Source organism: Durio zibethinus, chromosome 22, assembly GCF_047325235.1.
Source record: "Durio zibethinus cultivar Kanyao isolate XHJ-2024 chromosome 22, ASM4732523v1, whole genome shotgun sequence".
Lineage (NCBI taxonomy): Eukaryota > Viridiplantae > Streptophyta > Magnoliopsida > Malvales > Malvaceae > Durio > Durio zibethinus.
Window position 1 is genome coordinate 4471031 of NC_143183.1, and position 19234 is coordinate 4490264.

The 19234-nt window shown below is 28.8% G+C and overlaps 1 pseudogene; it reads right to left on the reverse strand.

Annotated features, from left to right (window-relative positions):
• Positions 1-8212: 8212 nt before the first annotated feature.
• LOC149512498 (uroporphyrinogen decarboxylase 1, chloroplastic pseudogene) lies at positions 8213-16639 on the reverse strand (annotated as a pseudogene).
• Positions 16640-19234: the final 2595 nt, after the last annotated feature.

The window sequence follows — 19234 nt, forward strand, 5'->3', positions numbered from 1 at the left end:
TAAAAAAGATTTATTTAGTACATGTTCTTAAGTTTTATATTTTGGTACTAAATAAATAATATGATTCTCAAAGATTAAACAAACATTTCTTTATGTTTTCTTATTTCTCAAATCAAAAGTATCCTTAAACATTTTTTATTTGAGCTTAAATGAAAGTCCAATTGTTGTCTTTAAAGTGAATTTATTCATTTTAGACTTAATACAATTTTGATAATATTGCTTTTGAGAAATAGATTAACTTAAGAAAGTTGTTTTCCAAAAACAAAGTTTTCCAACATTGAACTTGTTTTATTTTTTTTTTTTTGTTTTAATTCACAAAAGCTTTAATATTTGAATTTTATATGGTTGGAAAGCTCTTTGAGTCTAGTTTCTAATAATCAAAATCTAAATTTTCTAAGAAAAGATTTTGAATTTTTACTAGACATTTTGCAATTGTCTAAAAACTGCATAAAAGGTAGATTTGAAAATTCACTATAATTCGTACAAAATGAATTAGGTGATAAGTTTTATATGAATAGAAAGCCCTTTAAGTCTAGTTTCTAAATCTTCAAACGGTTTGTGATTAGAATTTGTATAACTTAAGATATGATCAAATTAGTGAGTAAAGTGCAAAACAGGATACAACCACCCAGCCATGAATAGAATCAATCCCCTCAAGAAGGGATCGATTGAATTTTTTCCTATAAAGCAGCATTGTGCTCCTGGTTAAAGAAGGGATCGATCACCTTATGTAGAGGATCGATTACCCCCTTGAACCAATCAATCCCCTTAAAAAAGGGATCAATCGAGTAGTGTTTTTAAGGCATGATTTGGATTTCTAAAGTGAACCAATCGATCCCCTCATGGAAAGGATCGATCGGGTAAGCCTTGAAACAATTCCAATGGCTAGTTTATCAAGTTTTAATGGCTATTTTCTTCTCCTAAGCATTCCCAATGGCCATTTCCTTAATTTCTCTATAAATTGAGCACTCTAACACACTAAGAAGATTGATGAATTAAGAGAGCAAGATCAAACAAGCCATATATTCATTCTCTCAAGAGTTTTTAGAGCTTTAAAGTCTATATCTTTGTATTTATTGTATCCAAATCATATTTGTTGTTCATTCATCATTTTCTTGTACTTAACTTAACAAACACTTAGCCTTAGAAAGGTTGTTCTATTGTTTGCAAAATTACCTTTGATTTACAATGGTGGAAGTGAACAAGAGACGAGATATCCTCTTGAGAGCTTTGTAGTAAGATTGGGTAAAATACTACAAAGCGTAAAGGTTTCTATCTTAAGCCTTAGAGAGAAAAAGATGGGGTTGTAATTTCAATTCAAGAATGTAGGTTGAAGCCTTGGTGTAGCAACCAAAAAATATGATGTAGGTGCCTTGTAGAAAATGACCGAACCTCTATAAATTCTTATGTTTGATTTCTCTATCCCTATCTCTTTATTTTGATTATAGTTTATATTTGCTTATAATTCATCAATTCATTGTTATTTGCATTATATTTTGATATTGGTTTTAATTTCCATTCAATTATATTGAAATCATTTGTTGGGAAAGAATTTGGAGAAATTCAATTCACTTCCCTCTTGGATCACCATCTCACTAAAAAAGCTAACAGCCCTAATATTGTATGAGTGGCGAGTAGGCTGAATCAAAATTTTTTGTGGGTGAGCTATTCTTGATCCTTTATTACCATAATTGTTGTGAATTAGGATTTTATATTTTGATATTTTATTCAAATAAGTGTATGAATGAATGCATGAACAAAATGAAATGATGCATTGAGGAAAGTTTGCCATACATCAATTAATAACAAATGATTCTTATTACTAATCCAAAGTTACATTCACAAAAACTTAAAATCTACTGCCTATCAAAGGAACTTCTTCATATGCTAATATTGATCATATACCTCACTAAGAAAGTTTAATAGATTTAGGCCATGTGTTCCAACTAGTTGTACTCTTATCTTCAATTCTTTGTACTTGTCTTCCATTTTTGCAGCCTTATGTGAAGCCATACTGATTTGTTCAAACAAGTGCTTTAAGTGTTCTTGTTTTGCCATGTATCCGTTCTTCCACTATTCTCCTTTATTAAGGTATTCTTGACATTCCTTTTCTAGAATAGAAACTGAGCTCTAACCTCATTGGCAGATTTTTAAAGCATCGAATTATACCTTTGAATTTTCGAGAATGCATCTTCCTTTTTTTATATTTTTGCTTGTAACTGTTTATTCTCTTTTAGGAGTTGAGCTAGTTAAGGAGTGGTAGATTAATGTGTCTTGTTTAAATCAACAAAGAAATTCTTCCATCCATCTCTATCTTGACTGAGCTACTAAATTTTTCTTTTTTGCCATTACATACTTTCCTTCAGTTTTTTTTTTAAGCTTTTTGGTTTGGTGTTCCAATTCTTCTTTTTCTTCCTGTAACATTCACTTTGCAATTTCTACTTCTAACAATAAAACTTGAGGCTTTGGAAAGACTAGATTAGATGGGCTGCTAAAACTATCTTCATCTGGAATCACAACATCTTTAACCCACCTAGTGCACCACACAAAATATTTTAGGCTAATCTTATCTGTGTGCCTACCTCGATCCATTGTTTTTGTTTATTTCCATGCCTAAACAATCTTTCCTACCATTTTTATGGAATACGGTTCACCATATGTAAAGCCTAACTGATTAAGTCCATGCATCATTAGCACAAACTATTCATATCCAAACTATCTCAACACTATTATTGGGGCATAACTGGTACACCAAAGGCCTAAAAGTGGAACCCAAGGTTTGTCCTTACAGCTATGAAGTATTGAATCATATGGCATCCAAGATGCCCTCTACACCACTTGTTGGCTTGTCAAATTTTGTAAATAAAATATCCACTATTTCTTAGAGTTTAATTTCGGCCATTTGATTTCACAAAATTCCTTTAGAGGAATGCTAAAGGCAAGATAAGGTTTGTGGAATTTGCCTTCCTTAGTTTCAAAGTGACTCTTTGTCCATACATATAAGAGTTGTATACACCCTATAAAACGACCCTTTCCTTCTTGTCAACAAAAATTAAAAGATCTTATGGTTTCTACCAAAATAATTGGTGTCGGATTATCATTGTTCTCTATTTGCTCTAAGAAATCCACCATTACTACATCTATATATCCAAGTCTTTTTGGGAACACCACCATCGCATACAAAGGTAGAGCAAACAGAGTCATGAGTTGCTTGTCATCTGTAGTTTTAATAAGATGACTATGCAAGAAAACCCAAGGAATATTTGCATTCTCGCCTTTTCTTTTAACATGTCTATCAACCTTTTCCACATTGATTTTTATCATCACGGTAAACTTTTTATGGTAGCCTATGCTTTTGTTTCATAGATAAACTTTGTCAGGACATAAAGGATGTAGTAGAAGTAAAGTAGAATACTCTTCAATTATGGGCACTATATCCACCTCGTTGAACACGAAGCATATGTATGAAGGATCCCAAAACCACATCATGGCTTCAATAAGTTGTTCATCCACCTTTACCAAGAGAAGTAATGCTAAATCTCCATATTTTTCTTGAAATTTTTCCTATAGTGCTGTTCCATTGCTTCCAAATCAAAACTAAACTAGAAAGGCTGCTTTGCTTCAAATTAAGATAAACCTTCTTATGAATGGTGGACACATAATCTACCAACAAACAATCTCCTTCTGTACCTAGTGTATCCTCTAATTTAACTTTTAACATGATATCCTCTAATTTGACTTTTAAAGCATCGCGTTGGATTGGTGTAGACTGAAACTGTTCTAAGCTTTCTATAGATGTAACCAAATTCATTTTGTCAAAATTGGTATGTGGTAAAAAACTCCCTGTATGAAAATTCAATGATGCATGAGATAAATAATAAAAAGTTTAAACAATCATAGCCTATTCCTTCATGTGTCCCTAAGTGTTTAGGATAATTCTAAATAATAGATAATCATGGCTTTATCTTAAGGTAGGCTTTTTAGGTCATTTATATGCTAAGGTAGGATAACAAGTTAAAGGTTCCCAAATTGTTCTTCACTATTGTATATGTTAGACTAGTAAAGCACTTCAATCCTTGCCTATAACAAGTTACAAACAAAAAAGATTCAATTTGAGTGAGAGCATTTTGCTAGCCATTGTGGAGGTTAATACCTCACAAGAGCATAGGTACTCTACCCTCTCCTAAGAAGGAAGAAGCAGGGTTTAGAGCTTATGTTATGATATGCATGTATAGTGTAAGACAGAATAGATTTTTAAAACACCTTTCAAACAAATAAATAAATAAATAAAGGAGAGATTAGTCAACTGAATCAATAAAATGAATGAATAAAGAAAACTAGACAATTCAACCAAGTCTTAAGCTCATATTAAAATTAATTTTTGGTTCTACTCTTTAAGTCACCAACGAAGTCGTCAAACTATCATAACGTATCAATCCAAAGACTTAATCGTTGATGTGAAAAGTCAAGAAGTCACCATCAATTTTCTTTATTAAGGTGCGATTGGTCACCAATCCTATCTTTTGGTCTATGAATTCAAGGTTGGGTTCGACAGTACGATTATGTGTGGAAAAGGTTATAGCCACCCCACAAGACTCTTTCGAATAAGGTACCAATTAATCTTATATGATCCTAAATTGGTCTTGTTCAAATAGTTTGTTTCTTATTACTTTATCATTTTTATTTTTTATTTTTCTTATTTTAATATTAAAAATTTTCTAAGTTATTTTCAACACTTTCAATATAACTTAAAAAAGTTTTTCACCTCAAGAGTATTTAAAAAAATAACTTATTTCCTTGAAGAAACTCTGTCAAAGGATTTATTTTAATATTTTAAAGCAAAGTAGATTATAATTTCCTTATACAAACACTTTATAGTATGATTTTGAAAATTTTGGAGGAAAATCACCACTCGTGATTCCTTCTTAATTTTTTATCGACAAAAAGTTTAATTTATTTTCTAATGTTTATTTTATTATTGAGATAAAAATTTTAATGGTTAAAATTTCAAAATATTTGCAACGTTTTCGAACTATTTTGAGAAAATCTCTTGTTTAAGAATTTCAATAAAACAACCACTTGCGATTTTATCATTATTTTATTATTTTATTTATTATTTTGTGTTTTAAAAATTCTAAATATTTCTAACATTTTTAGAATACTTTACAAAATTTCTTTATATGAATATTTTCAATAAAATCACTACTTGTGACTTTATTCTTTATTAATAAATTTTTTATTTATTTTTTTATGCTTGCAAAAATTCTAAAATATTTCTAATACTTTTAGAATATTTTCAAAAATTTCTTTGTATAAATATTTTAAATAAAATCACCACTTGTGATTTTATTTTTTATTAATAATGTTTCTTTTATGTTTGAAATTTTTTTTTAAATATTTCTAACACTTTTAGAATATTTTAAAAAAAATTTTATGTAAATTTTTTAAATAAAATCACCACTTGTGATTTTATTTTTATTTATTTTTCATTATTCATTTTTATACTAAATTTTATAGTCATTATTTTGTTTTTTATTATTTTATGTATTTTAACTTATCTTATGGTAAATAAGAAATACTAAAAAATACAAAAAATAGAAAAATAAAATAAATGATAAAAAATAAGAGAAAAAAATAAAAATATCAATATTTTTCGCCTGTCAACGACGAGTCAACGTCGATCAACACTGGTCAATGGTCTAGAGGGGTTCTGGTCTAGTTCATAACCAATTCAGTTGGACCTATTAAAGTCAATAGAAAGCTTAGTTACGAGTTGAGTTACGTGGACCCCGAGTCAGATCTGGGTCTACACATAGATCCTCTAAGGTAAAATAGCATTGTTTCTCATTTTTTTTATTACTATAAAAACCCAAAAAAATTTTCATTTTTTCTAATTTTTCTCTCTTTAGAAGAAAATCTCCTGCTAAAAAACCTTAGAAACCTAGAGCATACTGGTTAACACCATGCCAACCGCCGTCGCCAGTGGTCGTCAACCATTGTCAATGACCAAAAAAATTCTTTAAAAACACCAAACGACTCCTTTTGCCTCCCTAAACATGAATCTGATCTCCATTTTGCGAGAAACAGCCTCGAACGACACAGATCAAAACCTAAAGTTTTAGCCAAAACTCTTTTTTTTTTTTTGTTATAGGTTTTTTGTATTTGGAGTTGAGATCCCTGATATCAAGAGCTTTGATTTTTTTCTTTTGATGTTTGTGTGTTTGGCCTTTGTTTTGGTATTCCTTGGTTTTGATAGGAAGATTTTTTTTTTCCTTTTTTTTCTAATGAAGCTTCTTTTTTTTTTTTGTTGCAGGGTTCTTTTCTCCATTTTTTTTCTTTTCTTTGCAGGAATGAAGCTCTATTTTTAGAGCTTTCTAGGATTCAAATCTTAGAATTTATGGGATTGAGATCCCAGATTTTCAAAGTTTATGTTATTTTTTTCAAAGCCACCGGTGGACTTTTGGTGGTCGGATTCTGCGCTGTGAAGTTAGGTAGAAGTGTCAAGGCTGCTAGTGGCCAACAATCAGTGGCTAGACTTTTGAACTTGCAGAAAGTTTTTGGTGGGAGATGGTATATATGCATTTTATGCACTGTGACTTTTGGCAAAAAAAGACTAGAAAAAGGAAGAAATTAGAAAAAAATAAGAATAATAAATAATAAATAAATAAAATTCAAAATTACGTTCAGGTGAGATCGGAGAAAATGGGTGTTAACAAAAAAGTTTCAATTTCATTCTTTTAATGGTATATTTTATTTTTCTTGCTTTGATTAAAAATATAGTGATTAACTTTAACAATTGATTTGTTTATATATATTTTTAGTTTTAAATTATATATATGATGTATTTTGTATTTTTATACTTTTATTTATAAATTGATAAAACTTATAATTATAAGAGTTTATTATGTTTATTAATATATTACTTGCATATATCTTTTATATTTAATAAATATAATAAAATACTTCAAACGAAAAAATATATAACTACAATTAGCTTAATCAAATGTCATGCCACTTATCACTGACGTCATCATTTGAAACTTTCAAAAATTAAAGAAAGACCAATTCCCTGAGCTTACTACGAAAGACTTGGAATGAATAACTATTGGTCAGGCTCTCAAACTCCCAACTCTATCAACGACCAATTGTCAAAAAAATAAAGATAAAAAAAAATGATTTGGAGCAACTATTGGTCAAGCTTTCAAATTTTCAACTGTAATATGGAGCATGAACCCTAATATTTTTATTTAATAAGCAGTTATTTCGTCAATCCCTTACATCTATAAATTGAGTACTAAAAGTTCTATTTCTCTTCCAAAAAGAATCGCAATCCAATCCAATCAAGCTGCCATTGGGTTCAACCAGAAATCAGTTTCTTGGCAAACATGGCCTGCAAGATGTCCCATGTTCTTTTTATACTTCTCCTGATATCATCACTTTTATTGCTCTTACCTCCAACTTCAGCTAGAAGCACACACTTGGTTACGTTACTTTTAACTATATATGAAACGGTTTTCGTAATTAGTTCTATCTCTCTCTTTTGAGTTTGTCAGTATTTCTTTTTATGGATTAATGTAGGAAAGAAGATGAACCAAGAGACTCGGAGAAGTTTAATCGGTGTAAAACCACCTCCATGTAATTCTTGTCATTCCCCAAGTGGCCACGGCTAGAAATAGATATAGGAAACCAACTCCATGTAGTCGGTACGGTCAGTACATATAGATATAAAAAATAAAATAGTATGTAATTTTTTAGCCACAAATAATACGTAAATTTAGGTGTGCCAATTTTCCTCAAAACCAAAATGTACCGATCAATAAGATCGGCAACGATACAGTACTGTTAACACTGGTTTCAACATACTACTCCCAATTTAATCAAAGGGATATTTATTTTAGACGTGTTTATAATCAGAATCAAATCGAGTTACATTCAATTAGCTTTTCAAAGTCTTTGTACAAGGTTCAATTAGCTTAATCAAAATCAGATTGAGGCTTAATAAATCCGAAAATTTTTAATAAATATATTAAAAATATTAATTTATTTAAATATATTTTAAAATTAAAATTAAATAAAAATTTTTACTTATTAAATATTATTTTGAGTCAAATCAAACCAAATCCAAATTTTAAAAATCTTATTCAAAGCCCTAATCAAACTCAAGTAATACGACAGAAAAGTCTAATTTATTTAAGTATAATATGACATAGTATCAACGCACAACTGACTGCAATGACTTGTTGACTTCCACCGAACGTGTTTTAAGGAACATGCCACGCAATTTCTTCCTCTTTTTCAGCTTTCACCAAAAGAAGGGCAATATACTAACCTCCATCAATGATCAAAGTGATTATCTAGCATGGAAAATGGAAGGTTGGATAGGGGAAAATGAAAACAAAAAAATTTGTGTCAGTAAGAGGCAGAACAACGTAAGAAGAAATAAAATAAGAAAGAGGATCATTTTTTATCATTATTTAAAAAAGCAAATTATTTTAAATTGAAAAAATAAGAGTAAAAAAATATAAAAATATAAGGGTTGTCTGTTTACAAGATTGTTAATCAAGTTTAGATTGTATTTTTCTAATTTTGATCTTCAAAAACTATAATGATAAACTAATAAATTTTTTTTTTTAATTTTCAACTTTATCAAGTAATGTCTTTTTCATCATTTTTACCGAACACAAAAAATTAAAAAAATATATATGTTTTTCATCCTTTTTCTTTTTTTCTTCCAATTCTTTATCTCTTCATTTTCCTATCTCCCTTTTATAGTTAAATTAAAACATTTTAGACCAGTATTAATAAAACTTTTACTTGAGTAATAGTTTGGATTGCAAAAAATTCCCTGAAAAGAATTCATTGTTTTTAATTCTTTGCATTGCATCGTCAATCCAAACATACTAAATAATAGAAGTGAGCATCCACTGTGACAATAAGTTAGAAGAAATAAATAAGACCGAGTGAAAGCAAATTTCTAAGTAATTCAAGTTTCATTAGAATCCACCCAATTTGGACTTGTTTGAAAGTTTTAATTAGTTATCGCCTTGTTAAGTCCTCGATTATTTTTATTGGGCTACCAAATGGATTGGATTGTAAACAAATCTAATTCTAGATTTTGTTTAAATAATTTATTGAAAATTTATTGTCCAAGTTATTTGGGTTTAAAGGTCTAATGAAAATTTTAAGCCCAAAATATTTTCTCATTTTCAATTTTTTTTTTTGTTTCAATTTTGTTAATTTCATTTATTTATTTATGTTGCAACACGTGGTCTAGGAACCCAATTGCAAGATGTGAAAAACATTTTAAAATCACAAAACCAAAAAGTCACTACTAGTCCCTTTTTAAAGGTGTAATTGACTACTTAAAAAATTTATTTTTTTAATAAAATAATAAAATGAGTTTAAAGTTTATTAAAAAAATTTTTGATCTATGAAAACAGTGATGAGTTTGAAAGTCAATTACACGTGGGAAGGGTTAACGCTCCCACAATGCCTATTAAAATCAGTACAAATTGCCTATTATCATTGAGTTTTAATAGAAATGGTCCTAATTTTAATGTTCGAAAATTAATCTGTAAACTTCATTTATTCCGTTCCAAATCATTTTTCTTGAAATCAAATCATTTTGAAATTTGAACTTTGAAAACAAACCATTTTATTTTGAAAATTTGAAAACAAATCTAATTATTTTGGATCAAGATAAAAAATCTCTAGTATTGAAACATTCTTCTCATTCCCTTATATTTAGGTAGAATTTAAAAAATATCCCTTACTTTGGGAATTTTCATAATGTCCTATAAAACCAACATAATATTCCTTATAAATGATAATTGTTGAGAATCCCCATATATTTAGGTTAGATCTCAAGAATTATTTTTACTTGAAATATCACCTTATTTTATTTTTTTAGAACATTTTTTTAAAACTTTATTTAGAAGACATGTAAATGATATACATGAATGTAGCAAGACATAATATATGCATGATAATTAAAGTGTGAATGATAAATATAAAAGCATGAATGCAATAACAATTTAAGAATGCTAATGCATGTAACAATTTATCAAAATGAAATACAAATGCATGAGAATGAGTTTAGAGTTAGCTTTTAAGGTTTTAGTTAGCTTTTTGGCTTAGGGTTTAGTTTAGGGTTTGGTTTAGGGTTTAGAGCTTAAGGTTTGGTTTAGGTTCTAAGGTTTAGATGTAATTAATATACATTCTAATGCTTATAACAATTGCTAATCATGACATTAAACCAACATGAAATGCAAATCATGAAATTAAACTACCATGACAAGTATGTGTCTAAAATTTTAACAAACACCTAACTAGCTACCCTATGCTTAAACTACATGATATCAATCAAGCAAGCATTGAGACCATGGGAAGGATGTGGGGTTTTGGCCATGCTATGGGGAAGGCTAGGCTAAGAACCAACCAAGGCCATGCTAGAACATTTTTGTTGGCCATTTCATCAAACACTTAGGAAATTCATGAAAACTTTCATTTTTATTTTATCAACACCTTGAAAACACCTAAAATATTAACTTTCTAATTTTGAAAATTTATTCAAACACCTAGAAAGCCTATTTAGAATATTAATTTTAATTGTCAAGAACTTTCATTAGACACCTAGAAAACTACCAAAATAAGTAGTTAAAGAAAACCACTTTTCAAATCACAAAATGTAGAGCAAACAAGTTACAAAGCAAGGAAACACATAAACATAAGATTGCATCACCAAAAACTCATTAAAACACATAATGACAACCAACAAACCATCAAAAGAATGAAAAGAACTACATGGATGAAGATGAAAAATGCATAAAAAGTAAGAAAACTACTAAAGAAAGCTTTATTCCACAAGAGAGATTTTATTTTTTGAAAGCATTTTTTTTTAATGTTGGATTTTGGTTGCTGAAAAAAGAGAAAAAAATTCCAAAATATAGCTAAAACGCCCAATCCACTATTGGATCAAAATGCATCCAAGGATAGTAATTTTTTTGTCTTTTTCTTCAAACTTTGTGCCCAAGGCTTGTAATATAAGCTATTGGATCATTGTACCTTAAAATCTAATGGCTCTAAAAAATTATAGCACACAACTTAGCTTCTAGTGCAGCTATCCCAATGAGAAAAGATAATTGTACCCTTACTGTTGTCTTTAAGCTTTTTCCATGATTTTTCTAAAATCCTATAATCTAATATTTATCTCTATGATTTTAATGCACCAAACTTCATCAAATAATATTTAATTATGATTTTGGAGCTTTTCGTGAAAAGTTGACACAAAAAAAGCCAAATTAAGAAAATGTCTCTAAAGGGCATTTTTGTAATTTTATCCTTTTTTAAGGTTCAATTAGGATTTTTAATGTATCAAAACTCATAAAATAATGTTTAAATATGATCTAAAGTTTTTCACAAAAAAAAAAAGAGCTCAAAAAGATGAAATTACGAAAATACATTTTAAAGAGCATTTTTGTAATTTCATCCCTTTTGAGGTTTGACTTGATTTCTAGAAGTTCAACTCATAATTTTATTAATCCTAAGCCTTAATGATCCTATTCAATGGTGAATTCCAAAGGTTGACTCAAGTTTGACCATAAGACATTTTGGTCATTTTAACTTTAAATTTAATTTTTCCAAGGATTTCTTTTCTAAACATAAGGATTTGAAAAAAAATATATTTGACCAATTCCAAGGAATCTTGACCGATGTTGATCAACTTTGACTCGAGGCTTCATTATGGGTATTTTGGTTTTTTTTTTTTTCTCAAAACTCAAATTTTGTTTTAGAGTTTTCAAGAATCCAATGTCTTAATTTGATTCTTACAAAATGCTCCAAATTTAACCATGTTTTGACCAAAATTGACCAATTTCAAACAAGTTTGATTAGGTTGACTTTTGACTTTTTACCTTGATTTTTACTATTTTTCTTACATCTCCTTAAAAATCAACTTATTCAAAAATCTTTAAATATTTGTAAATCCTTTAAAAAATCTTAGACAAGAATTGGATCTCGATTTTTAAAGCATCACAATTGATTAGAACATGCTCGGACAAAATTAAATGTCTACCATCTAGTTTTAAAAAAATCAAAAATAAAAATAAAAATCAAATAGGCCATTTTTTCTTCAATTTCCTCATTTTCTTTTGGCTAGATAACATGAGCATTGAATGCTTGTCCTGTCCACTTTTACTGTCCAAACCACCAACCATTTCCAAACCTTAAAAATCAAAGACTTAGCTCCCTGAAAATCTAGGATTTTATCCTAGATCAGCTCTACAAAAGGAGCATTCACAGACATGAAAGGAGCGGTGGACTTGATGAAAACTCCAAAAACACATTGAACGAGTACTCAATCTACTGTCATTGCAGATTCAACCCAACACCACTGTCAGCTTTCACCACTAAACATAGCCATTCAACCACCGTCAATCGTCATCAACTCCCAATCCAAGAATCAACCCTTTAAACCAAGAATACCAAGACCAGCCTAGCCTATTCACCACCATGACTTCCTAAATTATTAAATGACAACACACTTTTCATAAAAAAAAAACTTGTCATAACTTTCAGGTCTTAAAACCCACCATTGCTAAACACCTAAATACCTAGTTGCCCAAGACCCATTTCCATAGCTACACACCCAAATAAAAAACACAAATCCATAGTTATTCACCCAAATAAAAAACACATATGCATAGCTACACACCCAAACAAAAAACACAAAAACAAAACAACCACATCTACGAAGAGAGATTTAGAGAAAACAAAAAAAGAGAGAAACCAAAAACATAAAAAATCAAAATCAAAAAAATATAAAAAATAAAAAAATTTTGAATTTTGATCTAAGTTTTTCTAGGGATATTCGTAGCCAGATTTTTGGAAAATGGAAAGCTCTCTGTTAGGGGATGAACATAGTGAGAATTAGCAGCCATTAGAGTAACAAAATAACAGATTTTGGATGTTGGCAGTCATAGATTTTGACTTAGATCTAGAAAATTTTAATAGTTTTTAGGAAAATCTATTCAAGTAAAAGTGTTTAGGAGGTTGATGAGAAGATTCTAATATATTTTAGAAGCAATCTGGCACTAGTGAGCAGCAGCCAACAATAATGCCAGCGAAAAGGTCATGGGATTCTAGGTTTATAAGTGGCTGCCAAATTTTGCTTTTAAAAAAAAAAGTTTTGAGAGAGAAAGAATATATATATAGATATATAAAGAGAGAGGGGAAATGAAGTAAATGAAGGAAAAAAAAAACTAGCTTTTATGTGATGAAGAAAATAGCAAATCTATGCATAGATCCGGACCTAACTAGAGATCAGTGTGCCCAACCCGTCAATCATTTTTTTGCTTAAACCAAGGACTAGTTCGACTAAACCAGTGATCAACAACTAAATTGTCAAAAAACCAAATTGAACTGGGATGAATCAGTCCAAATCGCAAGCTGAATCGAGATAAATTACTCCAAATCGGCTAAACTGCATTGAACCGCCTTAAACCGTTGACCGATAATGATTGACCTTTTTTGGGTAATTTTTTATTTTTTTAATATTTTTGTTAAGTTATTTATCTATTTATCTATGCATATTTAAATTTGAAAGTTTCAACATAAACATATATTAAAAATAATAAAATAAGAGTTAAATTTTAAAAAAAAAACTAGGTGAGGAAAATCTTTTTAAATTTTACAAGAATAATTAAAATTTATAAAAAAAAAATTCAATAACCATGGTTAAAATTTATTTTACATAATATAATAACAATAAAAAATAAGAATAAAGATATTATAATGGGGTAATTAGATTAATTTTATAAATACACTTCTCTTTCAAATAAATTACAGGATGAATGCAATTCTTAATAAATGGTGAGTTTCTAAGATAATTATTACTAAGTTATTTTCTCATAAATTTTGAAGCAAAATGTATTGTCTAATTCGTTCCAAAATGATGGACAATATAGGTAAAACTTCAATATTATGGATTTACATTTATTCTTAAAAAAATTTTAAAAAGTAACAAAAAAGAGAGAGAATGATTAGTCTAAATCAAAATTCCTATGATATTTTTCAATATTTAAAGTAATTAAATTTAATTAAAAACAAAAGAACATTTAGTTAATACCATTTTAAGATAATGTAAAATTAATTAATATCATTTTTAGAAAAATGTTGTGGGAAACGAATCTTTTCCCATGTGTAGCCATACTCTCAAAGTTATTTCTGCAACGTAAACTAAACCTAACATTTTTAAGAAACCTTAGTTGAACTTAAAATTTCTTTAAAAGAGATAAATTTAATTTTGTGACCAATCACACCTAACCCAAAAAAATTAATGGTAATTCTTTTTTTCATGTCAAACAATCGAGTCTCTTGAACAAATACAATTATGACAATAATCTTCTCTTTTATCAATGAATATTATTTATATGTATTATATGTCATTACTGGCATCATCATTTGGAAATTTCAAAAATTAAAGAAGAAAGACAAATTCGCTGAGATTAAAATGAGTGGCATTTGTCCATTAAAAAGAAAAAAAAAAAGATGGAAGAAAAAAAGAAGAAACAACTATTGGTCAAGCTCTCAAGCTTCCAACTTTATAGACTACTAGAGGGAAAACTTGCGTAATGGTGCAGGTTTGTTTTAGTTATGTTAATAAAGTTGTTAACTATTGAAATGAAAGATAATAGTAAAGATAATTAGATCAAATTAAAGCTAAAGTTTTAAGCCATTTCATAAGTTTGACATTAGAATAGTTGAAAAAAAAGAAAAAATTATATCAATAAATTGCAAATACTTACAATTTTTTAAGTAGATACACAATAAATTTCAAACAGTTAAAGATGATAAATTTTATAATTTTTAAATCAAAAAATTATAAAATAAGAAACCATCAAAGATAATTAAATTTCAAGTTAATCAATGACAAAATAAGTAATATATATAAAGTAATCACAATTACAAAATCTAACACAAATTAATTAATAAACTTTTAATTCAATAAGATCAATACAAAAGTTGTAAAGTATGTAAACAAATAATAAAAATTTTAAAGTAAAAATTAAATGTGTCACATTCAAATTATTCAAAATGAAACTTTTTCAAACCTTTTAGTTTTAACATTCTCTATTAATATGATCATTAATAATTAAAACTAAATAATATTAATTCCACGAATCCAATGTTATTCCATGTTTAATTTTGATTAGGGACATGCAATTCTTGAACAAAATCATATGGAATTTCTCTAATAACCACTCTGGCATATTAGGTTTTGAAATCCAAATATTTCCCAAAGACTAATTTTCATGAAGCTAGACTTGTAAAGTATCCTTCTTTAACCTGGAAGAGCATATGGAAGATTAAGGTTGTACTGTTGTAAGGAGTGAGATAGAGGGTTTATAATGGCAAGTTAATTAGGATATACATAGAGAGACAAAGGGTTGTGTAATGCATATTTTGTCTCAATTCCTGAAAGGTGAGTGGGATAAAAATGCTCTATTGCATGATCTTATAAATAAAACTACAATGCAATGAATATGAGATCTTGTTCATGATTTGCTAAAGGCAAAAGAAGCATGTGCTATTAGTGCCATTACTAGTTAGCAAAAGGGTATATATATTTGCACCCAAAAAAGTATATTATATACTTTATTACTAAATACACCCCATAAACAAAAAACATATTTTTTCTCTACACCTTTCACACTTGTTTTTATTCATTACACCCAAAAACAATCTGCATAATTTCATTACTCGTGACAAATATTGAGATTAGCAATTTCTAAGCAGTAAGGTGAGAATGATTAAGTAAGCAAATATAATGATGCTTTATCCAATCAACTAAGTTCCAAATTACCTTCGTTATGTAAGGTTTTGACAATTGCTCCCATATATTAATTGGTAGTTATCTACCCAATGAATCAAATATTTATATGCAATGTGCTCCAAACTCCACTTGGTAAATAATGTATTCAAATATTGCCTTTGTTAAATGAGAAAGAAGAGTCCTTAATAAATTTGGTGCTTTATGGCACATATTCTTTATAGTTGTATAACTGTTGGTTTTACCTCCTTCTGTAATATATATGGCAATTGTCCAAGGTGCTCCAACAAAACCCAACATTGTAGCATGGCCTCGAACCTACATAAAAAATAACTTTTAATTTTAAAGAAAAAAAAAGAAAAATTATTTTATAAAAGTTTGTAGAAAATTAGTAATCATAACCTTATTTATAATGCATGCAATGAAAAGGAAGAATCACCTCCTGGTGCAAAATCTTAAAGGATTCCATGACAAAATGTAATTTCTCCAAGTCAATTGATGCAATGCCTTCAAGCCATCCTCAGAACGAATCGGTGACTAAATAATAGGGCCCTTACTTCTTCAATGTCAAATAGGACACCAAATGCAGGCAATGGAGTAAGTATATCGAACCAAAATTATCACTCCATAAGGAGGGAAAGCTTACTAAGGCTATAAAGAAATTTCAATAATGAGATCAATTGTCCCTAACCTCTCTTTGAATGATGGGTGTTTATTTGCAAGCTTTTTGTAAATAGTGATATACCTTCATGCTTACAGCATCATCTAAGTTGAAGGTTGACTTACAAGCTCTCCTCTCACAGCCTTAGCTAATAATGTATCTAAATAAAAGATGAACGAAAATAAAAGAAATAAGTTGAAAGTATCATTAAAGCTCAAAAACATGAATTTTCTTGCCATCACTAACATACCAACATAATTACAAAATTGCTTTCAACTATCAAGGAAAATAATTACCAGATTTGTACATATTAGACATAAGCATCCCAAATTTCATTGATTATATATTTTCCTTGGAAGATCTATGCTTTTATGCTGTGTTCATATAAGCCATAAAAAAAATTTTATAGCTTTGAGAGATCTATGCTTTTATATATTTTCATTGATTATATACCAACCCTTAGTATATATTTAAGACCTTAACTTCTCACCTTAAGAGTAGCTCTTATGTATAAATTTTTTAGTGTTGTATCCAATTCAACAGTTACGTCATTACCCTTCATAATTCTCTCTTCTTTTCTACCTGGCCTCCACCAAAAAACCTGAATAAAAGCTTTATCTTGTCAGTAATAATAGGTGGTTAAATTTAGCATAACATAACTAAAAGTGAACAATTCCTCAAAAATGATGGCTAGCCATATTTAAACTAAGGGAATGTAGGATTAATGAGACAGTTCTAAGAGGTTAAAACAATTATTAGTGTATGTTATCCCAAATATAAGTCAATAACTAATATTTTATTAATGATTTCATACATAATCACAAATAAAGTAAAGGATTTAACTTCAACTATCGGGGGAACTTGAAGATAGGTAGCATTGGCATGCTTAAGATAAACCTAAGATGCATTAATAGAATCTTAAATTTTGGGTATAATGCTAACACATAACTTACCATAGCATTTCAATTACTACCATATTGCTATCAAATTAAATGTGATGCGATATTAATAAAAGAAGTAAATTTTCAACAATCTTATGTGATGAAGATGTCCTAAATATTAACCATCATTCCTCATCTACCTTCATTGGTAGCATGCTGTTCAGGCCTTCCTCTTTATACCTATCATATATTCCTTTTTTTTTTGCTATCCAACAACACCTCATATGCTAATCATTCATCAAACAGATTAATCATCCAAGAAAAAAAAAACCAATTAATTCCATCACAAATTATTTTCTATAAAAGAAAAAATTAATTAAAGAAAGAGATATTTTTCCATTGTTAAATCTTAACGAATCACTTATTGGCCTTTTCATTACCAGGGTTCTTATTAGGATGATACTTTAAAGCTAGTTTTCTATATGTTCTTTTGATCTGCTCATCTGATGCCCCTTCAGCACTTGTAATACCTTGTAATAACTCTTACTGCATTGATACAGTATCGCCACAAAATTTAAAACATGCATAAATGCCATTTGTTAAAAAAATAAAAAAAAAAAGAGACAAAGAGAAATAAACATGTACCCTGCAATGGTGGTGATCGCGTAAGACAAAGAGCATAATAAAAAAAGTAGCTTCATTCTTAGAAGCACCATGAAATTGAGATTAATAGAGAAACTGGATCTCTTCATGACTTTATAACAACTTGGAAATTCTTCTCAGATTTTCGATCACAAAACAAAAAAATACAAATAATTTTTTTCCAAAGAGATTAGAAGAGAAAGGTTTCTTTTTTTATTTCAAATCCATGGAATAAAGAGCACTCCTAGCAAAAAAGAAAAAAACCACTAGTACTGAGCATAAAAAAAAAAAAAGCTACATAAAAAATAAACCAACCTAAAAATAAAAGCAAATACTTAGAAAAACAACCTTCAACACATGCAAATGAAAAACTCCATCAATGCATGAAATTAGAAACAATAAATGGAAACAATACATCCAGAACATGGCATGTCTTGCATGCCCACAGGATCTAAACACCCCAACTAAAAAAATAAAGTTATCAAAAAATTGTAAAAAGAACATCCTCCATAGTCTCAAATAGAAAAAAAAATCCATAAACTCACCTGAAGTAAGTATAAAAAAGATGCAGTAGTGAATAACTGCAAAAAAGATGAAAAACCAAAAGTTGTAATCAAGGAAAACTCTACAAAAAAAAAAAAGAGAAAGCCTCTATCAAAACATAGAAAAATCGAAAAAACAAAACATTTCTACCCTATTGGAAACCCAAAAAAAACAAAACACAAATCAGTAAACACATCCCTGAAATGGAGAACCTGCACTAAAAAAATACACAAAACAAAAAGGAAAGATTTTCATTTTTTAGGTTTTGAATTGATGGATTTCATTTAGATTTGGGAGTTCTAGGATAGTTTTAAGTAAAAAGGAGGTTAAAAGTAAATAGAAGAGGCCAAGCCATTTTTTTTAGTGTTTTTTGATAGATTTCCAACAACCAACGATAGTGGTGGCATAACGAAGGATGGTGGTGGCTAGCCTTTCTAGGCAGAGAAGTTTGAGAGAGTTTTGTTGTGTTTGAGGATTTATTTTTGTAAGAAAACAAAAAAAGCAAAAAAAAATTAAAGGTCCATTGTACATTACTTAATTTTACATTACTTAATTTTAAATCACCCCTTAATTTTTGTTTTTTTACATTGCTTAATTATCCTTTCGATATATATTGGGGACAACTTTTATATTAAGTTATGGATCATGAAGCTTACAATGAGCATTATTTGTCAAAAA